The sequence below is a fragment of the Lepidochelys kempii genome, chromosome 8, assembly GCF_965140285.1.
Source record: "Lepidochelys kempii isolate rLepKem1 chromosome 8, rLepKem1.hap1, whole genome shotgun sequence".
NCBI lineage: Eukaryota > Metazoa > Chordata > Testudines > Cheloniidae > Lepidochelys > Lepidochelys kempii.
The window spans coordinates 82,515,828-82,540,497 of NC_136387.1; the positions used below are offsets into that span (position 1 = coordinate 82,515,828).

Genomic DNA, 24,670 nt, shown 5'->3' on the forward strand with positions numbered 1-24,670 from the left:
CTTATATTTGCAAATATGTACAACTCACCCTTTATTATGGCCATAACATGAAATAATATTATGCAATATTCTTCCGTTACCCAGTGAGGAACTAACTCGAACTAACAATGGGTGTTATCATACACACTGTAAGGAGAGTGATCACTTAAGATGAGCTAATACCAGCAGGAGAGCGGGGGGAGGAAAAACCTTTTGTAGAGATAATCAAGGTGGGCCATTTCAACCAGTTGACAAGAAGGACTGAGGAAAAGTGGGGGGGAAGGCGGGGACAGGCCAATCCTTGCTTACAGACAGCCCCCAACCTGAAGCAAATACTCACCAGCAACCACATACCACACAACAGAACCACTAGCCCAGGAACCAATCCTTGCAACAAAGCCCATGGCCAACTGTGCCCACATATCTATTCAGGGGACACCATCATAGGGCCTAATCACATCAGCCACACTATCAGAGGCTCGTTCACCTGCACATCTACCAATGTGATATATGCCATCATGTGCCAGCAATGCCCCTCTGGCATGTACATTGGTCAAACTGGACAGTCTCTACATAAAAGAATAAATGGACACAAATCAGATGTCAAGAATTATAACACTCATAAACCAGTCGGAGAACACTTCAATCTCTCTGGTCACACGATTACAGACCTAAAAGTCACAATATTACAACAAAAAGATTTCAAAAACAGACTCCAACGAGAGACTGTTGAATTGGAGTTAATTTGCAAACTGGATACAATTAATTTAGGCTTGAATAGAGACTGGGAGTGGAGGGGTCATTACACAAAGTAATACTATTGCCCCATGTTTATCCCCCCCCCCCACTGTTCCTCAGATGTTCTTGTCAACTGCTGGAAATGGCCCACCTTGATTATCACTACAAAAGGTTCCCCCCCCCCTCACTCTCCTGCTGGTATTAGCTCATCTTAAGTGATCACTCTCCTTACAGTGTGTATGATAACACCCATTGTTTCATGTTCTCTGTATATAGATCTCCCCACTGTATTTTCCACTGAATGCATCCGATGAAGTGAGCTGTAGCTCATGAAAGCTTATGCTCAAATAAATTGGTTAGTCTCTAAGGTGCCACAAGTACTCCTTTTCTTTTTGCAAATACAGACTAACACGGCTGCTACTCTGAATTGTAGCTCCTATTGCATTGATGTTTTCTTTGTCCTCTGGGCCTCAACAATTTTCTGTGGCAATGAGTTCCGCTGTCTACTTATGTGTTTTGTGCAGAAGTACAACAGTATCGGCAGTTCATTCTAAGACACGGCCTGCAGATAGTGAAAAAACAGGCTTGATGAAGAATTCTTTTACTTAACTGCCATGGAAGTCCATAGGTGTTTTGCATGCAGCTTATCAACTGAGATTCACCCACAATTAGGGTGACCCCAGATAGCAAGTGTGAAAAATCAGGACGGGGGTGGAGGGTAATAGGTATCTATATAAGAAAAAGCCCCAGATATGGGGACTGTCCCTATAAAATTGGGACATCTGGTCACCCTACCCACAATCAGCCCTTGAGGAGAGCTTCTAAATGTTAATTTCCAGGCTAAATCTTACCAAAGCACTCTAGGAATTGCTCCAGCTTCTTCCCTTCTCTCTCAGTGTTTGTGTAGAGTTAACACTGCTGAAATTATTAAACAGCAGCTTCTCTCCTCAACATCAGCACATGAGCTAGAAAATGACAAAAGAGCCCCAACTGCAAAACTATTAGATGATCCTCTTAAATGATGCATGAAAAACAGAATACGCATACACTGATGCTGATATACTAGTCTGATTCTACAAGGCTAGAAATTGCAATAAAAATTGTTTTATATGGTACACTGAGGGAAGGTGAGATAAAAGCCCTGAAAATGCTTCATTGCAACTCAACAGCTATTTGGTTTCATTTTTTTCCCCAAGAGGTTCTGATTTACCTCAAAAGACCTTTGAAGGTCACTTATATCTTGTTTTTCCATTTTGTTAAGCATTTCAGTATGTTACTTGTGGGATGTAATACACTTTTAGTGTATTTTTACTATTGGCCTCCTGAAGACAAGATTGGACTGAGGTAGCTATATATGTTTATAAAATATGCTTTAGCAGGATAAATACATTCTGACAGCAAAATATCAGGAGATGTAAAGAGGCCCTCCCATACTCCCATCCCATCACCTGCTGTTGTCTTATGATGGAGAGAACTGGTGGCTTGCTATATGCCTTTGCTTTCTTGGCAGAGGGGCCGCTGGATGGTAGCCTTGTTCACATTGGACTTGGATCAATGGGTAATAAAAATTCCTCACCAAATAGTTGTGTGCTCACAGAAAAGAAAATAATAAAGAATTGAATCATAGGTCTGGCAAGAGGGTAAAATAAAATCCTGCCCCATAGTCTTTTCTAAAGCATCTTTATGTAGCACTGTTTTCTAGAAATGCATATTTTGTAACTGTCAGCCACTAGAGGGCAAACTGGACTAAGTCAAGGGAGGTGGTGGAATCTCCATGCTTAGAGGTTTTTAAGGCCCAGCTTGACAAAGTCCTGGCCGGGCTAATTTAGTTGGTGTTGGTCCTGCTTTGAGTAGGGGGTTGCCTACATGACCGTCTGAGGTCTCTTCCAACTCTAATCTTCTATGATTTAACAAAAAGAAAATAAATCCTTGCCCAATAACATGGATTGCTCAATTTTAATTGTGGTTTATTGTATAGGAAGGAGCCCTTCCCCTCAGCTATACCTGCAGGGAACCACATACCAGCCATACCAACTCTTTCTGGAACAGTCTGAAGCTTGACTACTCTTTCTATTGCTACCATTGCATTTGATATTACATCTCATCAAGGATCTAATCCAAACTCTGTTCTCAAGTACTCTAGTGCAAATCTGAAGTAATTGCTGATGTCAATAGAGATACAGCAGTGTTTAACCAGTGTAAGCGAGAAGAAAAGTAGGTCCCTTGTGTCTCTGCCTCACCTCTTCTCATGGACTTTAAAGGGACTATTATGATCATGTAGGCTCACCTCCTGCACATCACAAGCCACAGAACCTCACCCATCCACTCCTGCAATAGGCCCACAACCTCCGGCTGAGTTACTGAAGACCCAAACCTGAATGAAGAAAGTGATTGAAAAAGTGCTTAGAGTAATTTATTTTTTCAATTAATCTAATAAAAGTTTTACAACCTACTGTTTCAATTTTTTTTAAATGTTAACAGCATTTTGAAAAACAGACGATACCACAAAACAACAACAGTAATTTTCACTTCCTTGTAGGTGTCACTAGTCCATCCTAGTTATGAATTACCAATTTAACTCTGGTTATAAATCCATCCTCTATTCTTTATAATGGCTGCAGTGAGAAATATGAACATATAGATGAATGTTAATTTTCACATATGTGCTTCTAGCTATAAAATTTTGCTATGAAAACTACTTGCTATGATATCACATAGGCGCGGGAACCAGGGGCATGGGGGATGCTGCAGCACCCCCAGGTTCCAGGCTGCTGGCCCCATGCACCCGGAGTCCTGGTTCCTGGCCCCGCATTCCTGGGGTCACAGCTGCCTCAACTCTGAGGGGGCGGGGATGGATAGGCGTAAGGGGGCTGGCTTTCAGTACCCTCCACTATTAAATAGGTTCCAGTGTCACTGCTATGTAGTATAACAAACTTAAAGAATAAGAGTAAGGAACATATGGAATTCACAGCAACTAGCACTAGCAGCAAGCAACTCACATGAACTACTAGGAGGAAGTAATATCTTTAGGCAACTTCTTAAAAGGTTTATGCAAATGATTCTTTTAGTGGAAAGGGCTGTCTCTGACTGGAAGGTTATGAGAAGAGTAAGAACGTGGAATGTTTAATAAAGGAAAACCACCTTGAAATCTGGAGAATCTATTCTCCCCTTGATGCATGCAAAAATACCATTAATCTTACATAGGCAGTAACAAGATATAGAACCGTTGAGCCAAATTCACCATGGGCATAAGCAAGTGCAACTCCACTGAAGTCAATGGAGTTGCATCTGCTTAGGGCAGCAACAAATTTGACTTCGGATGTCAGAATTTTTAAAAGGTTAGCACATAAAATATCCAGAGTCACAGGTAAACATCAGGTTAGGGCTCTTTCTTTGGCTTCTCAAAAGGGAAATTGTCAAGGTAACTTTCTGCTAAACGTATAAGCTGCCTCACTGCAGAAAGTAACAGGATGTCAACATCACACGAAAGATTCAACTCGGAGCAGTAGTTTTTAACAGGTACAATCTGAGCAAGAGAGATTCCAAGTTTCTCTGCAGTTATCCGCATCTGTAGAAAAGGCACAAAATGGATTATCCTAAAGAGCTCCCCGACTATTTTTCAATCTTTCTGTTCCTTGAGGAAGCTAGGCAAAAGCTTCAAGTATTTTCACAGATACTGTTTGGTGAGATTAAAAGTGGAAGATATTTTATTTCTTTAAACTTCTTTTTATTGAAGGCATAACCACTTTCACATCATACCCATCCTGCCACTGAAATAGCAACTACATTTTGATGCAGTCACAGTTCAAGGCCATATTCACTATATTTTATTCTTCTTTAGCAAATTCACTGATAGAAACTGACTGTGTAAACTGCCCTGGAGGCTAAAATCCTCTATTTAATCTCAGAGGTGATACCCAGAACACAGGGCTATTTTTCCTTCATAATGATCTATGGCAGAGGCTCTCAAACTGTGGTCCGTGGACCACAAGTGGTCCGCGAGCTCCATTCAGGTGGTCCACGGATAGTTCCCTCTAAGGTACACACCTGGGCGGCCGCACACAAAAGAATGAAGGGCCACACACCTAATTAGTGGAGCCGTGCAGGGGAGAATAGGGGGCTCCACTTGGGGGGAATAAGGGGTAGGTGGGAGGGGGAAGTGGGTGAGAAAAGGGGGTGGGTGGAATTTGGGCTGTGTAGGGCTGTGGTGGCCAGAGAAAGAGGTGAATTTCCCCAGCTCCAGGGCTGTGGCTTCTGGGGAGAGACGGCCCGACTTCCCAGCCTTAGCTCTGTGGCTGCTGTGGTGGGAAGAGAGGGAGAGACCCCGCTCCTTCCCAGTCCCAGCTTGGGGGCTGCCATGGTGGGGGAGAGAGGGAGAGACTCCTCTCCTTCCCAGACCCAGATCAGGGGAGGCTGGGGCAGGGGAGACACCCCTCCTTCCCAGCACCAGCTTGGGGGATGCCGCAGTGGTGGAGAGAGGGCACAGCCATCACATTAGAAAGGTAAGAGTACTGACATTAAAATATGAGTTGTGCGCTTTTATTTGTAGAACAAAAAAATGTAAATTATTACTACAGTGTTTTTTATATACTGCTTTTATCCAAAGCGCTTTACAATAATTAGCTAATAGTACAAAAAACATTTGGAAAGATCACTAAATGGTCCGCTGAGACACTCAGCAATTTTCAAGTGGTTTGTGAAAAAAAAAGTTTGAGAACAATCGATCTAGAGAGAACCCCCTAAGGATTCATCTCTGGTATAATTCCACTAAAATCCATATTTGGCCTCTCTAGATACAGGGAGACGCATTCTCTGGGCCAACCCAACTCCTTTGTACTGGATTTTGGTCACAACTAGGCAGTTCAGATTCTGATGAGAATAGCTCTTCGCTGGTATAAAAGTGATACAAGCCAGCTTCTCTGGAACCATGCTCCCGCACACATCCTGATCCGGCGTCGTGTGAGATGTAGGAGTATGGGGAGCATGTCAGAGGCAGGGACGGACCAAGGCAGAGCTCTGCTTTGCTATGCTGAGCCTCTAAACCATGGTTCACATTGGGGCCAGCCCACAGAGTCAGGGAACTGCACTCAGCTACCTGACAGCCCTTACCCATGTGATTAACAGATTTCAGATACAGGGCAGAATGTAGCCCAGGGTCAGGACTCTACTCTAGGAACTGATCCAGTCCCTTTTATCATTCCTGCTGAACAAAGCGGTCAGAACACAGTCATATATCCTAAGCTAAATATTCCCCAGGTGGGGGACACTTCAAATGGCATAGAGCTGGCTATTCCTCTTGGCTGGGAGATGGTCACTTGGGCCACATTTCTCAAAGGTATTTGGGCACCTAACTCCCATTGAAATCAATGGAAGTTAGGTGCCTAATACCTCTGAGAATTGCGGATGGCTAAATCAGCCCAGGCCAGCATCAGTACTGGGGAACTGCAAACCACCAGCAGCCTCTGATTCTCCATGACATTCCACCTTGTGTTAGCATTTATGGCTGTGCAAAGTGAGTGCAGAGTATGTATAAAATTCCATCAAAGCAAAATGGCAGCATTGTACAAGCACTCTGCACAGGGTAAATATCTGGACAAGATGGAAGGTAGCAGGGAATCAAACCTTTATGGATTCTCTCCTGAGTCAGACTCTGTCACCATGGGACAGGGGCAAGGAGTCCAAGGAGACAATTTTATATGCTGGTCTGCATGAGCCCGTGTCATGATTTAGAATAGCCTAGGGCAGTGGTTCCCAAACTTGTTCCTCCGCTTGTGCAGGGAAAGCCCCTGGTGGGCCGGGTCAGTTTGTTTACCTGCCACGTCCGCAGCTTCGGCTGATTGCGGCTCCCAGTGGCTGCAGTTCGCTGCTCCAGGCCAATGGAGGGCTGAGGGATGTACTGGCCACCGCTTCCAGCGGCTCCCATTGGCCTGGAGCAGCGAACCGCAGCCACTGGGAGCCGCAATCAGCCGAAGCTGCGGATGAGGAAGGTAAACAAACCAGCCCGGCCCACCAGGGACTTTCCCTGCACAAGCGGCGGAACAAGTTTGGGAACCTCTGGCCTAAGGACTCTACAAAATTCATCCAGCAGTGTTTGCTCCCCGAAAGACAATCTGCTTTAAAAAAAAAAAAAAAATCAGCAGAACAGAGCTCGCTCCCACTTCCTTCCTCCCCTGAAGCTCTCTTTTTTTCAGTTTTATCTATTCACACCAGGGGAAATATGCAGCTGGAGAGTTATGGCCAGACTCCAGCTCCTTTCTATGGAGTGGGGTTTCGCAAAAGAATCCGGCCCTTAATTTTTAATGAGGTTTCTGGTATCTCCACCTTCTTCTGTTTTGTAGTTTTATTCTTCAGAGGTGCAACTTGCGATTTTAACAAATCTTAAACCTTTTAGGGGTTAAACCAAAACCTGAGGTATTAAATTTAGTTATATTTTCAGCTTGTGCCTACAAGACCAGAATGAGAATATGTGTAGGAATATGAGGGGATGCAAGTATTGCAAACGTAGAGTATCACAATACCTTGATTTGTTCAAGTCAATTGAGTTAATAGATAGCACCACAGTCAACAATGCCATACTTTACCTGTTTCTCAACAGCTTTGCTTTGGTACACACACTGGATGTCTTCTTCAAGAGTAGGGCAGATTTCATCCACTTTAGTTAGCAAAACCAGTTGTGGGATCCCTGTACCAAAAAAAAAAAAAAGGAGTAAGATTTTACACCCGATTTCCCATCAGTTCTTCATTGCAGCTGTTTCTGCTTACATAAGGTGAAAGTGTTTTGGTTTTGCACAACAGCATTGGAAAAAGATTAATTATTAAACTAATATTAATTGAACAGTTATTGGGCAGCACCCCAATTGTCTTGATGGGAAGATGTTTTTAAGCAAAATTATTATTATTCCCCCAGTACAGTTGACACCACACTTAATGACTCACTCACCTCATTGGGAAGATTGCCAGGGCCAAAATTCAGTGCAATGAATTCAGTTACTCAAAACAAGGGATTCAGAAAACATGGCATACCTAGCTGAGTTCAGTAGCACAACTGGGGCCTGCTTTCACCCCAGTAGGTTATGTCTCTGTCTATTCCCTCCTATGGAAGTGACTCCTATCATGTGGAGAGAAAATCAGGCCGTAGGTGGTGTGTCCAAACACAACCACAAGAGCTAATGATGTAAACTGGCATTTGCAAGCATAAGACTCCCATTCTTCAGTTCTCTTTTCACTTTTTGTTGCATCCCATCTCCATGGCAGCTGCTAAATGAAACATTACCTCTACTCCTTTTTGAAAAGGTTTTATCGCCTTGGATTATATGTATTTTTAAAATAATTAATGAAATCAAAGTGAATATTTCCTGATAAGATGTATTCCTAGGAGCCTTTTACTCCTGGGGGAATTCTGTGCCACTGCACGTATGCATATTCATGTGTGACACATATTTTTAATTTTTTCTGTGTGCAGAAAATAGCTTCTGCTGAAAAGTTACTGCAGTTCCAACTTTTGCCCAACAGAGGGCACTGTGGAGCTAGAACACAGCAGCCAATCCTGGCCAGCACCTGCGCTGATAGGGAAGAGAAAGAGCCTACCTTCTTCACAGTATCTGTTGGGCCAGGTCAGGAGATAGGAGCTATGGGGAGACAGACAGCGTGGGGCTGCTGGCGGTCCGACAGGGGCTCATAATGGCAAGTGGGGGAGGACAGACTGGGGAAGGGGCTGAATGGGAGAGGAAGTGAAGGGCCACAGGGCGGGAGGAAGGTGCAGGGCCACATGGGCACAGGGAGTGCAGAGCTACAGGGGGAAGGAGAGGGGGAGTGGCTGGGTGGGGGCACAGAGACACATGGGGACAGGGGGAGGGGGTACAGAGCCACATGGGGAGAGAGGGAGTGGTGCAGAGCCACATGGGAATGGGGGCATGGGTGTCTGAGTGGGCGTGGACGGACAATGTGGACAGGGGGTGCAAGGACACAGGGGGATGCAGGGACATACAGGGACAGGGAAAGATATGCCTGACTGAATGGAGGAGGCTAGGAGTCAGCCAGGGTCTGCATGTGGGACACTCCCTAACAATCTCTCGCTGCCCCTCACCAAAAAAAACCTTTTCCATCCTTTTCCCACCAATACCCAAAAACACTTCAAGTTCATACCCAGGCTCCTTCCCAACAATTACTTGCCTCTCTCTCAGCTCCTCTGTTACCCCTGATTCCCTCAAGCCTTTGCACTGCTTCTGAGAGGTGCAGGAAATATGATTCTGCACTGTAGTTTAAATGAATTATTACTCAGAGTTAGTAAGTAAGCCTAGTAAGGAATCTATTTGTCAAAAAACATTTCCTGAATCTTTTTTGTTGTCTATATTGTTACAGACATACTTACAGTTATTTGGAAAAAAATTACCAAAATAATTGAAACTGGGTGTGATTATATTGTGTTATTTTGACAAATAAAATATGAAGAATTTTGCAGAATTTTAAAATATTGTGTGCAGAATTTTTAATTTTTTTGGCGCAGAATTTCCCCAGGAGTACTAGAAACCTAGCACACAGCTCAGTTTCTCTAGTGGTCTCTGTCAACAGGAGGACTCTGCTATCCTGAGGAGAAACGCAATAGGGCACACTGTAAAACCAATGAGTAGAGAACAATGGAGGTGATCAGGAATTCCTCTATTCTCCCACCAACACCAGAGCCCATTGCTGTGCCCATACTTCCATCAGTCTGGGAGCCTGTCCTGCCAGAGTGTATTAATCCCACTCAATCTTGGGTGACACTCAAGAGCAATATGTGGCAATTTCTCCTCCCACACCAAGGATAAGCATGGCTCCTAGCAGTACTTCAAACCCCTCATGACCCAAGGTGCTCAGGCTTGAAAGGCAGATCACCTCCTTGGCATGCCCACTTCATTCAGTTCTATGATATTAGGAGACATAAAACATACCAAAATGGTTCACTTTTCTTCTAAGCTGTTTCAGCTTCTCTTCTAGTTTCTCAGGGAGAATCTCAGTTTTGCACCCATCAATAACAAATGTAACACAATGAATCTGATCCTTCAGAGAAGGAGTCTTGATATAGCCTTAAGAATCTGGATGAAGGGTGGCAGCTGGATTAAACTGCAAAGAAATTTTTTAATAATAATAAGTAACACTTCCAAAGAACTGGAGATTCAAAGAGCTGTACAAACACTGATTCTCACAATACCCCACTGGAGCAGGGAGACACATATTATTATCTCATTTTACAGAGAGGAACACTGATATGGAGAGAGGTGAAATGATTTACCACACTCATAAAGGAAGTGATCAAATCAGGATTAAAATTCAGGATTTCCTGATTCTCAGTTTCATACTCATTCTTCCAGATGGAGAGCCAGATTCTGATCTATGTTATTGAAAACATGTATAAATCCAGAGTCACTCCTTTGAAGTCAACAGAGTTCCTCAAAATTTATATCCCTTGTGGAAAAGTAATAATGAAACCAAAAGACATCTCTAGAAATTAAAAAGGATTCTTGACATATTAGTTGTGTATGTGTGTGTGTTTTTAATCACACTTTTTATTAAGGTTCCATCTATAAAGCAATAATAAATTATTAACAGATGTTTTAATAAATGGTTAATTGATTGTTGTAGAGTCCACCAAAAATTTACTCATAACTATGGCTTATAATGATCTGTAACATCTACTCATGTGCCTATAGCCATCTATACATATGCTGCTCAGAACCATAACATGCTTTTAATGTTCTTCATTTATTACTTCTTTGTAAACCATTTATAGATGGAATTTTAATATAAAGTGGGACCAAATAAATCACAGAAAGATTGGTCTTGTGGTTAAAGCATAAAACTGGGATTCAGGATATCTGGCTTCCAATATATCTTTGACCAAGATAATTAATCACTGTTCCTCAATTTTATATCTTTAAAATGAGATTAATAATACTTTATATCTCACTGGGTTGTTTTGAGTATAAATTAAGGTTTGTGAGGGGCCGAGATACTACAACGATAAGAATCATATAACCACCTTAGCCCTCCATCTTTGCTCCTGTAACAAGCTCAGCTCATCTGGAATGGAGAATCAAAGTCTACATCTCTTGTATATTACAACAGTTAATATTTGGAATGGCCTGTAGGCAGCAGCTATCTAGTAATTGAGACAAATAACCAGATAAGAAGGCGCTGTACTAAGCTTGAATATTGTGGAAGTTGCTCTTTTCTAGAGCTTGTCAAAAATGTTTTAAAACTATGTTTTCAAAAAATGTCAGTGTTGTTTCTGTTTCACCAAGCTAACCCATTCTTCATTTTTCATTTTTTTTCCAGAAAAAAAATAATTAAAAATGCTCATTTCTTGAAAAATGGATTTCCAGTAAAAAATAAATTAGAGAACCATTTCAATAATGGAATTGATGACATTTTTGCTAAAAAACTTGGAAACAATTTAATGAAAAACAAAATAAAAATTGAAAACACAACAGAAATTTGGGGGAGATGTGGTGTTAAAGTCCATTTTTCTATTTAAAACCTTTTTGTTCAAAATATTTCAACCAGATCTACTCTTTATATACTTTGAGCCTGATTCTCCCTTGGCTTGTACCTGTACAAAATAGGTACCAAATGCTACCCAACCAGAAGGGTAGACAGCAATTTATATCAACTTTGCATAACTGTAAATGACTACACAAGGTGCAGGAGAGTGGAGAATCAGACCTAAACACCTTTCCATAGTTTATTCATTTTCAAATACACCTGGCCTGTGATCACCATTCATAAGCTTTTACTGTACAGTACCACAAATGCAAGAATCTACTGAGCACAGTGGATATTTTGTTTCACAGTAATTAAATGTAAGATATAATATTTGTACATGTAAAGAAACATTTAAGAATATCACTCTGTTTAACAAGGAACTGCACAAAATTTGTAGAAATCATACCTGGTACCTATCAGGAACATGGCCTTTTCTTATGTTGGACACTTCATCAATTTCCAGACCTGCTCCTGAGTTTTCTTCTATTCCCATTGTGTCACAGAGGATAATAGGCAGAGGCTTGCCATCTCTTCCATCTTTAACTGGGTAAGTCCTGTACTATTGGGGCAAAAAAAAGTAAAATAGTATAGAAAGACATAGCTGAAAAATGAATATTTAGGGCCAGATTACTATTTCTTAACCATATTGAGTAATGCCTTTCTCATCAAAAGTAGATGCATAGAATTCAGTGGGGGCAATCATGGACTATCTTTGGGTTTTCCATTTAGTGCGGGAAAATGTTGATTTTTAACTGAGACTGTGATTTAGCTTGGATGTTTATTAATTAGAAGCAAATATTTACCTGTGTTATCATGCTAGCGTTATCGGATCCTGCTCTGGCTTGGCTTGAAACATAACCTCAGAAAACTGAATTCACGGAGTTGAAAAAGCTGGACTTCCCAGCTCCAACTGGACCAAGAACCAAAATCCGAATCTGTGGCACTGAATTTAAATAAGGTTTGTAAGATCTGATTTCCTCCATTATTTTCCCTCTTTCCCTATTAAGACAAAAAGATTTGCATAAGTTCAAACACCCATGAGATCACAACACATGTTTTGCACTACATATAGGCACAGTGAAACCAAGAAACTGTAAATATTCCCCATCCTTCCCTATACTCTGTTTTTAACTATCATCAAACACACACTGCTAAACAATCAGTGAGGCTATTGGACAATCAAGGTGTTAAAGGAGCAATCAAGGAAGATAACACCATTGCAGAGAAGCTAAATGAATTATTTGCATCAACCTTCACTGCAGAAGATGTGAGGAAGAGTCTCACACTGAGCCATTCTTTTTAGGTGACATATCTGAGGAACTGTCCCAGATTGAGGTGTCATTAGAGGAGTTTTGGAACAAACTGATAAATTAAACAGTAATAAGTCACCACGACCAGATGGTACTCATCCAACAGTTCTGAAGGAACTCAGGTATGAAATTGCAGAACTACTAACTGTGGTATGTAACCTATCATTTAATCAGCTTCTGTACCAGATGACTGGAGGATAGATAACGTAACACCAATTTTTAAAAAAGGCTCCAGAGGCGATCCTGGCAATTATAGGGTGGTAAGCCTAACTTCAGTACCAGGCAGATTGGTTGAAACTATAATAAAGAACAGAATTATCAGAAACATGGGTGGACATGATATGCTGGAGAAAAGTTAACATAGCTTTTGTAAAGAGAAATCATGCCTCACCAATCTATTAGAATTCTTTGAGGGGGTCAACAAACATGTGGACAAGGATGATCCAGTGGATATAGTATACTTAGACTTTCAGAAAGCCTTTGACAAGGTCCCTCATGAAAGGCTCTTAAGCGAAGTAAGCAGTCATGGGATAATAAGGAAGGTCCTGTCATGGATCAGTGACTGGTTAAAAGATAGGAAACAAAGGGCAGGAACAAATGGTCAGTTTTCAGAATGTAGAGGGGTGAACAGGGGTTCCCTCAAGGATCTATACTTGAATCAGAGCTGTTCAACACATTCATAAATGATCTGGAAAAGGGGATAAACTGTGGGGTGTCAAAGTTTGAAGACGAAACAAAATTACTCAGATAATTAAGTCCAAAGCAGACTGCAAAGAGTTACAAAGGAATCTCACAAAACTGGTTTCAGAGTAGCAGCCGTGTTAGTCTGTATCCTCAAAAAGAAAAGGAGTACTTGTGGCACCTTAAAGACTAACAAATTTATTTGAGCATAAGCTTTCGTGAGCTATAGCTCACTTCATCGGATGCATTCAGTGGAAAATACAGTGGGGAGATTTATATACATAGAGAACATGAAACAATGGGTGTTACCATACACACTGTAACGAGAGTGATCAGGTAAGGTGAGCTATTACCAGCAGGAGAGTGGGGGGGAAAAACTTTTGTAGTGATAATCAAGGTGTGCAATTTCCAGCAGTTGATGAGAACATCTGAAGAACAGTGGGGGGTGAGGGAGGGGAATAAACATGGGGAAATAGTTTTACTTTGTGTAATGAGCCATCCACTCCCAGTCTTCATTCAAGCCTAAATTAATTGTATCCAGTTTGCAAATTAATTCCAATTCAGCAGTCTCTCATTGGAGTCTGTTTTTGAAGTTTTTTTGTTGAAGAATTGCAACTTTTAGGTCTGTAATCAAGTGACCAATGAGATTGAAGTGTTCTCCGACTGGTTTTTGAATGTTATAATTCTTGACGTCTGATTTGTGTCCATTTATTCTTTTATGTAGAGACTGTCCAGTTTGACCAATGTACATGGCAGAGGGATATTGCTGGCACATATCACATTGGTAGATGTGCAGGTGAACGAGCCTCTGATAGTGTGGCTGATGCGATTAGGCCCTATGATGGTGCCCCCTGAATAGATATGTGGGCACAGTTGGCAACGGGCTTTGTTGCAAGGATAGGTTCCTGGGTTAGTGGTTCTGTTATGTGGTGTGTGGTTGCTGGTGAGTATTTGCTTCAGGTTGGGGAGCTGTCTGTAAGCAAGGACTGGCCTGTCTCCCAAGATCTGTGAGAGTGATGGGTCGTCCTTCAGGATAGGTTGTAGATCTTTGATGATGCGTTGGAGAGGTGTTAGCTGAGGGCTGAAGGTGATGGCTAGTGGCGTTCTGTTATTTTCTTTGTTGGGCCTGTCCTGCAGTAGATAACTTCTGGGTACTCTTCGGGATCTGTCAATCTGTTTCTTCACTTCAGCAGGTGGGTATTGTAGTTGTAAGAATGCTTGATAGAGATCTTGTAGGTGTTTGTCTCTGTCTGAGGGGTTGGAGCAAATGCGGTTGTATCGAAGAGCTTGACTGTAGACAATGGATCGTGTGGTGCGGTCTGGATGAAAGCTGGAGGCATGTAGGTAGGCATAGCAGTCAGTAGGTTTCCGGTATAAGGTGGGTTTTATGTGACCATCGCTTATTAGCACCATAGTGTCCAGGAAGTGGATCTCTTGTGTGGACTGGTCCAGGCTGAGGTTGATGGTGGGATGGAAATTGTTGAAATTTTTTTTCCACTGAATGCCTCTGATGAAGTGAGCTGTAGCTCACGGAAGCTTATTCATGAAAGCTTATGCTCAAATAAATTTGTTAGTCTCTAAGGTGCCACAAGTACTCCTTTTCTTTTTGAAATCATGGTGGAATTCCTCAAGGGCTTCTTTTCCATGGGTCCAGATGATGAAGATGTCATCCAGATGATGAAGATGTCATCAATGTAGCGACTAGGCAACAAAATGGCAGATGAAATTCAATGTTGAACATAATCCCAACTATACGTACAAAATGATGGGGTCTAAATTAGCTGTTACCACTCAAGAAGGAGGAGATCTTGGAGTTACTGTGCTCTGAAAACATCCACTCAATGTGCAGCAGCAGTCAAAAAAGCTAACACGATGTTAGAAACCATTAGGAAATGGATAGAGAACAAGACAGAAAATATCATGATACATCTATATAAATCCATGGGACGCCCACATCTTGAATAGTCTGTGCAGATCTTGTCACCCCATCTCTAAAAATATATATGGGAATTGGAAAAAGTACAAAGAAGGGCAACTAAAATGATTGGGGTATGGAACAACTTCCGTATGAGGAGAGATTAGAAAAGATCGGGACTTTACATCTTAGAAAAGAGATGACTAAGGGGGGATATGATAGAAGTGTATAAAATCTTCACTGGTGTATAGAAAGTGAATCAGGAGGTGTTATTTACTCCTTCTCATAACACAAGAACTAGGGGTCACCCAATGAAATTAATAGGCAGCAGGTTTAAAACAAACAAAAGGAACTACTTTTTCATACATCACACAGTCAACCTGTGGAGCTCTTTGCCAGGAGATGTTGTGAAGGCCAAAACTATAACAGGATTCAACAAAGAAGTTAATGGCAGATAGGTCCATCAATAAATATTAGCCAGGACGGGCAGGAATGCAACACCATGCTCTGAATGTCCCTAGCCTCTGCTCGCTAGAAGCTGGGAGTGGATGACAGGGGATGATCATTTGATGATTGCATGTTCTGTTCATTCCCTCTGAAGCACCTGGCATTGGCCACTATCAGAAGACAGGACGTTGGGCTAGATGGACCATTGGTCTGACCTACTATGGCTATTCTTATGTTCTTATGTATATAGTCTACTGAGGACCGTTGCAGCAGCCAGAGTGACCATGGTTGATGGTGTCATACCAGGCATCATGTTGTGAAGTTCCTAGATATGGCTCAATCCTGCGAATCCATAAATCTCCAGGGTAGTCTCATAGACACACCAGGTAGAATCAAGACATGCACCCCTTCACATGTCAATGGAGAGTTTGAGAGCATCCTGGTAATGTGGCCAAAGAGCAGGCAGTGGTGCTTTTGAATATAGGTGAGCAACAGAAGAACAGACAGATCTCTTTGAGAGTATGACCTTCACACAAAGTCAAACCACTTTATGCTCAGGATTTGGTGCTGACATCACATATGGAATGGATATTTAATTATGGTGTCCTCTATTTTGGGTGCCCAATTTAAAACACCTGATTTTCAGGAAGTGCTGAGTACCCACAGTTCTTATTGAAGCCAATGGGAGATTCAGGTTCACAGCACATATACAAATCTGCCCTAAGGTGTCTCAATCTTTGTACCCTAAATCAGTGGTCATATTTAAAAATTTTGAAAACACATTTAACCAATCCTGCCTAAAAGAGTTGTTTTGAATGTCACAAGGGAATTAAATCTCTGTTGCAATGTGCTTGCTCTGTCACAGGAACTGCAGCAAAGTTAAATTAACTCAAACAGGTTTAGAAGTAAATAAAAGCTATTAGGTGTGTTGGGTTAATCAAGTTTTCACAACATATGTATACAGAGCATACAAGCTGTCATGCATTACACATGTATTCAGGTAACCAACTTCAGGTACCGTAAACCACCAAATGCAGCTTAGGTCTTGTAAGCTGTGCACTGTGAAAACATAGCAAATAAGCAGAATCCGGCAGAACTGACACATCTGAACCAACATCTAGCATGCAGTCATTGGAGTGTGACTGTTTTCTAGGTGTGCAACTGTCAACATAGCAAAGGAGTTTCTGAATAGGATGAGGTGAACAGCAATTCTCTACACTCACGGTTATAACATCAGGCACTGTGACTTTGTGTTCCTGATTTCTGAAGTGAGGACAGTGGCATGTTTTATAGAAATGTCTTTTTACACTGTTGACACATGGCATCTTTGACTTGCTAACTATGTACAGCATATATGCTTAGTGGAAGCACAGCATTCTTTCATGGAGGGTGTTTTAACTAACCTGACATCTGTTGGAAAATAAGACAGCAAAGCACAAAATGTCCAACAAGTTCTCTGAATGTGCTGGGGACACTGTTTGTTTCAGACAGTGAAGGAAGTAACTAAGTGGCAACCATTTTAGACTTCATTCTGAATAACAAGGAGGAATTGGCTGCGAATCTGAAGGTAGAAGACAATTTGGAAGTGATCATGAAATGACAGTGTCAAGGTTCCTCCCCCACTCTGAACGCTAGGGTACAGATGTGGGGACCTGCATGAAAACCTCCTAAGCTTATCTTTACCAGCTTAGGTCAAAAAATTCCCCAAGGTACAAAATATTCCACCCTTTGTCCTTGGATTGGCCGCTACCACCACCAAACTAATACTGGTTACTGGGGAAGAGCTGTTTAGAAACGTCTTTCCCCCCCAAATACTTCCCAAAACCTTGCACCCCTGAACAAGGTTTGGTAAAAAGCCTCACCAATTTGCCTAGGTGACTACAGACCCAGATCCTTGGATCTTAAGAACAATGAACAAACCTCCCAACACTTGCACCCCCTCCTTTCCTGGGAAATGTTGGATAAAAAGCCTCACCAATTTGCATAGGTGACCACAGACCCAAACCCTTGGATCTGAGAACAATGAAAAAGTATTCAGTTTTCTTACAAGAAGACTTTTAATAGAAATAGGAGTAAATAGAAGTAAAGAAATCCCCTCTGTAAAATCAGGATAGTAGATACTTTACAGGGTAATTAGATTCAAAACATAGAGAATCCCTCTAGGCAAAAACTTAAGTTACAAAAAAGATACACAGACAGAAATAGTTATTCTATTCAACACAATTCTTTTCTCAGCCATTTAAAGAAATCATAATCTAACACGTACCTAGCTAGATTACTTACTAAAAGTTCTAAGACTCCATTCCTGGTCTATCCCCGGCAAAGGCAGCATAAAGACAGACCCACAGACCCTTTGTTTCTCTCCCTCCTCCCAGCTTTTGAAAGTATCTTGTCTCCTCATTGGTCATTTTGGTCAGGTGCCAGCGAGGTTACCTTTAGCTTCTTAACCCTTTACAGGTGAGAGGAGATTTCCTCTGGCCAGGAGGGATTTTAAAGGGGTTTACCCTTCCCTTTATATTTATGACAGATAGATTTCATGTTTCTAAGGACAAGGAGTGGAAGCAGCAGCCGGAAGAAAATGAACTTCAAAAAAGCAGACTTCAACGAACTCAGAGAAGTGGTAGGTAAGGTCCCATGGGAAGAAAATGTAAGGGAAAAAGAAGTTCAGGAGAAATGGCAATTTCTCAAAGAGACAATATTAAATGCACAGCACCAGACTATCCAGATGTGAAGGAAAGCTAGGAAGAATAGTAAGGGGCCAATATGCCTCCATCAGGAGCTTTTTCATGACCTGAAAATCAAAAAAAGAATCCTACAAAAAGTGGAAATGTGGACAAATTGCTACAGATGAGTACAGAAGAGTAGCACAAGAGACAAAATCAGAAAGGCTAAGGCACCAAATGAGTTACGCCTAAAAATGGACATTAGAGCAGGGTGGATTATTTACATTTTGTTATTTAAATTATAACAATTTTTTCTTTTTAAAGATGAACCTGTTTAAAATGAAATCTGAAATTAATACAAAATATATTAAGACCTAAATGTATAATCTCTTAAAAGATTTAAATAAAAAAAATAGTATGCTGAAACCATGAGTCTCCATCAAAACCTTTGAGTTAAAAGCTGCTTTTCTATATAAAGAAAGTATCAGGTGGAAAACATTTAACTCTTGAGGTCAAGCTTTAGAAATATGACATAAGAGTAGTAAATAAGCAATACATCATTCACTATTTTCTAACATACTAAAAATGTACAATTAATAAGAATCTGAAAATATTAAGCTATATAGTGCTTAAATAAATGCATATAATTATAATGTACCTGCCTAGGTAGCAAAAAGATGAACCAAATTTAGTGTAAAGCCTCTATTTAGTTGTAAATCAACATGTTTTAATGGTTATATCAACCAATGAGAATGCACCTTTCATTAGAAAATAACTGAAATTGATTAAAATGGATTATTTAAATCACGACTTTCCACTTGGTGATTTAGATCAATCCACCTGCATAAAAGGCAATAAAAATAAGTTTTATAAATACATTAGGAGCAATAAAAAGACAAGGGAAAATGTAGATCCACTAGTTTGTGGGAAGGAGAGCTAATAACAGATGACATCAAGAGGTGTTTAATGCCTATTTTGCTTCAGTCTTCACTAAAAAGATAAACTGTAACCAGATACTTAACACAATTAATATTAACAACAAGGGGAAAGGAACATAACCAAAAACAGAAAGAACAAGTTAAAGAATAAGTTAGATGTATTTAAGTTTGCAAAGCCTGATGAAATTCACCCTAGGAATTAGCTGAAGCAATCTCAGAACCATTAGCAATTATCTTTGAGAACTCAGGGAGAATGGATGAAGGACTGGAGAAGAGCAAACACAGTATTTATCATTAAAAAGAGGAACAAAGAGGACTTGGGGAGTTACAGACCTGTCAGTCTAATTTTGATACATGGAAAGATACTGGAACAAATTATTAAACAATCAATATGTAAGCATGTAGAGGATAACAGGGTGGTAAAAAATAGCCAACATGGCTTTGTGAAGAACAAATCATGCCAAACCAACATAACCAGTGGATCACAAGTGAAGCTGTAGACATGATCTATTTTGTTTTTAGTAAGGTTTTTGACAGAATCCTATATGACATTCTCAGAAGCAAATTAGGGGCATATGGTCTAGATGAAATTATTACAAGGTGGGTGCAAAACTGGTTAAAGAATATACTTAAAGAGCATTTATCAAGGGTTTGCTATCATACTGGGTGGACATATCTAGGGGTTCCACAGGGGTTGGTCCTGGGTTGGACTTGAATAATTAAGTGGAGAGTACACTTATAAAATCTGTGGATGACACCAAGCTGGGAGGGGTTGCTAGCACTTTGGAGAACAGGATTAGAATTCAAAAGGATCTTGACAAATTGGAGAATTAGTCTGAAATCAATAAGATGCAATTCAATAAAGACAATGCCAAGTACTAAACTTAGGAAGGAAAAATCAAGTGTGGAGTTACAAAATGGAGAATAACTCTCTAGGTGGTAGTCCTGTTGAAGAGGATCTGGGGGTTATAGTGGCTCACAAACTGAACAGGAGTCAACAATGTGGTGCAGTTGCAAAAAAGGCTAATATCATTTTGGACTCTGTTAACATCAGTGTCAAATGTAAAGCAAGGTAGGTAATTCTCCCACTTTACTCAGCATTGGTGAGAGGCCCCAGCTGGAGTACTGTGTCCAATTCTGGGCACTATAATTTAGGAAACATGGACAAACTGGAAAGAGTCCAGAGGAGAGCAACAAAAATGATGAAAAGTTTAGAAAACCTGATCTATAAGGAAAAGCTAAAAAAACTGGGCATGTTTAGACTTCAGAAAACAAGACCGAGGGGGGCTTGATAACAGTCTTCAAATATTAAGGACTGTTATAAAGAGAAGGGTGATCAATTGTTCTCCATGCTCACTAAAGGCAGGACAAGAAGTAATGGACTTAATCCGCAGCAAGGGAGATTTAGATATTCAGAAAACCTTTTTAAGTATAAGGAGAGTTAAGCTCTGGAATAGCTGCTTAATCATGGTCTGTAATCCTCTGGAATGTCTCTTTAAGTCTGTGCCATAGCAGACTCAGTGTGGCTAAGAATAAGCATAGCTCTTCATGAAGCTTATTTTGGTTCAGATATTAAATTCTCATGTATGTTTGACCTGTTCTGAAATCATCATTTTGTACTTATCCCCAGATTGTGAGGTGCTCAGACACTATGGTCATAGGTGCCATATTAGTACCTAAGATACATAAATAAGCAACTCAGCAAAAACATGTCTGTCTACTCTAGCACCATCTAGTTAATTCCTAAAGTAACTCACATCACCACAGTATTTGGTGGCCACAGATCATGATAGTGATATATTACAACAGTTAACTTACTCAGTTGTTCAGGTAATTTTTCTCCATGGAGATTCCAGGAAACTGCTAATATCTAGGGGAAAGGAACATATAACATCAACAGTACGAAGCTATAATTTCCTCAGTAAACATTTTCTCTTTTGATATCAACTTACCTTCAACTCGATACACCTCACATTCCATAAGGCCTAGATCATTTCCATGCAGGTCAGCAACATTGAATGTGTAATTGTCGTTAGACCTTGTTACTGCGGCTGCTGCATTTTGGTTCAACAAATGTAGTGCTCCACCGCCAAAATTAGGGCCATTGTCACTACAGTCATATATAGCACCTGATGCAGTTTTAACAGGAATTTTTAGTGGGCTGAGCACACCCTCTTTGCCTTTTAATCTAAAGAGAAAAGCCTTCTCATCATGTATGTACTCTCCAGATGAAACATAGCTCTGATGTGTCAAGCCTCCAAAAATATAACCACTTCCATTATATGGTATTGCTACAGTTGGCCCTTGTGCATCACACTTGGCATGAAATGTAGAAGCATTGTAACCATGGACGCTTGCTTTATAGAGAAGAGAGAATTGTCTGCCTCTCAACAAATGTTGCAGTTGCTTTACTTCATCTTGTGTTAATCTAGATTTGACACCAGCCATTCTTCTTACTCTAAAAAGACAGAAAAGATGTTACAAATACAAGTATAACAAAAAGAAAAATCTATCATTATTTTTAACTCATCTCACCAAAGACAATAGTGAAGGCCTTTGTTCCCCATGGAATAAAGTGGCGTGTTAGTAAGTCATTATCATTATCATTAGTAGTTTTATTCCATGAGTATCTGCAGTCCCCAACTGAGGTCAAGGCCACAGGGTGTTAGGCACTGTCCAAACACATAGTTAGAGACAGTCCCTAACCCAAAAAGTTTATGGTGAAAATAAACAAGACACACAAATAGGGGAAGAAAGATATTGTTGTCCCCATTAACACATTGGGGAAATGAAGCAGAAAGAGTCAGCATAGCTTCATGGACATCACAGCAAAACAATTTTTCTACCTGAATGGAGACAAAATATTCTTAAAACATATTGCCCAATTTTGTTGCCTTTACTCAAGCAAAACTCCTACTAACTTCAATGCAGATTAGGCCCATTTTATCAAAATGGTGAAACCGTTAATACTGCAACCTGCTTGTAATCTTACTTACACTGGATAACTCTACTGACTTCACTGATTTATGGTGGTGGAAATGAGAGCAGATACACGTTCACTGTCTCAGAAACATAGTTCCTACTTTATGGAGTGAATATTTTTCTCTTTCCAAGAACAAAATAATGGCCATACTGGGTCAGACCAATGGTCCATCTAGACCGGTATTCTGTCTTCTGACAGTAACCAGTGCCAGATGCTTCAGACGGAATAAATAGAACAGGGCAATTTTGAAGCTTCTGGCATTTTGGAGGTTTAGGGTCATCCAGAGCATGTGGTTGTAGCCCTGACCATCTTTGCTAATAGTCATTAAAGAGCTATCCTCCATGAACTTATGTAATTCTTTTTTGAACCCAGTTATACTTTTGTCTTTCACAACATCTCCTGGCAACGACTTCCACAGGTTGACTGCGCTGTGTGAGGAAGTACTTATTTTTATTTGTTTTTAACCTGCTACCTATTAATTGTATTAGGTGACCCCTATTTCTTGTGTGATGTGAAGGGGTAAATAACACTTCCCTATTCACTCTTTCCAAACCATTCATGATTTTATAGAACTCTATCATATCCTCCCTTAGTCATCTCTTTTCTAAACCAAACAGTCCCAATCTTATTAATCTCTCTTGGTATGGAAGCCATTCCATACCCCTAATCATTTTTGTTGCCCTTCTCTGCACCTTATCCATTTCTATTATCTTTTTTGTGATGGGATGACCAGAACTACATATAGTATTCAAGGTGTAGGTGTACCATGGATTAAAATAATGGTATTATGATATTTTTTGTTTTATTATCTATCCTTTTCCTAATGGTTCCTAAGATTGTTAGCTTTTTAGACTGACAATGCACATTGAGTGGATGTTTTCAGAGAACTATCCACAATGAAACCAACATGGTCTCTTTTTTGGTGAGGTATACCTTTAGGCAATTTGGAGCTGCCTATATAGGATATCAAAGTCCTGAGTATCATGTCAGAAGGTATATACACCATTTTATTATTCTTCATTGTAGAGATAAAAAAGAAATATAAAACTTTACTCTTTCAGTCCTTTATCTGTAAATACGCAAACTTCCAAGATCACTGACTGCTTAATTTCATATTAACAAATCTCTCCATGGCACAGTGCATACACTTTGCTTGGAAATGTACAATACATACTGTCCTGTATGAATGTTCTTGTCTTGTTTCCAACTTGGAAAATTTAAAAAGAACATTCTTCAAAAGATTTCCAAAGTATTCCTCTGTCCAAATATATTAGAATGATGAGACAGAAAATATGAAACTCTACATTCTACTATTGGTAGGGGAGTGCTTTCTAAACACACTATGCTCCCTGCTTATCAAGATGTGCTAGACTTAACACTTGTTGTTTTGGGTACATGCAGAATGACTTCTCTTTCAATGGTAAGCCAATAATTTCTCTGCTCTCTGCCCTATTCTCTGCCCTGAATAGGATGATCCAGGATTCAGTAATTACCTCTACAATTTTAGGAATATTTAGTTTAGAAAAGCCCATTAGAATTAGAATTACAGTAGAACCTCAGAGTTATGAACTGACCAGTCAACCCCACACCTCCTTTGGAACCAGAAGTACGCAATCTGACAGCAGGAGACACCAAAAAAAAAAAGTATAGTACTGTGTTAAATGTAAACTCCAAAACAAAAAAAAAGGAAAAAATTTAAAAAGATTTGACAAGGTATGAAAACTTTCTGTGCTTGTTCAGCATTTTTCTTCTTCATAGTAAAGTTTCAAAGCTGTATTAAGTCAATGTTCAGTTGTAAACTTTCAAAAGAACAACCATAATGTTTTGTTCAGAATTGCAAACATTTCAGAGTTACAAATAACCTCCATTCCCCAGGTGTTCTTAACTCTGAGGTTCTACTGTACTTGAAAGTTCTCCACCTAGCCTATAGGTGGAGCTTGAGTGTTATGGTTCACACACATTCACTGCCCAAATGCCTAGTCTCAAACTAAGCTTCAAAGCTGAAGTTACCCTGAATAAATCAAGATTTACATTACTGTAATGTGCCTACAGGTATAACTTGAACCAGAACTTATATAATACCATATTCACAATTCTGAATCCACATTTAAGTCACTGGTGTTACACCAGCATAACTCACAAGCAGATTTTTGCCCTTCTTTGGGTATTAGTTAAAGGGATGATAGGGGGAGTATTTCACTTCCTGTCTTGGTTATATCACAAACTGACAGGATTTGGCACTCAGCAGCCACTGCTACTGTCCTTCACTGCTGAATGCCAACTTCCCCTAGGTCTCTGTAGCAGAGGTTTTGCTAACATGTTCAATGTCAAACAAGGAGATTTCTTTTAAACAGTGCTTTTAGCTCAGAGGTGATGTTATGGAACAAGGGAATCCAGAATAGGATGGATGTTATTTTCACCTCATTGGTAGCTGGCACAACTCTCTCATTCTGGCTCTTCAATCATGACACTTCCTCCTTGCTCAGCACAGTTAA

At 40.3% G+C, this 24,670-nt stretch overlaps 1 pseudogene; it reads right to left on the minus strand.

Moving 5' to 3' along the window:
* Positions 1–4,096: 4,096 nt before the first annotated feature.
* Positions 4,097–24,624, minus strand: LOC140916577 (interferon-induced protein 44-like; annotated as a pseudogene).
* Positions 24,625–24,670: the final 46 nt, after the last annotated feature.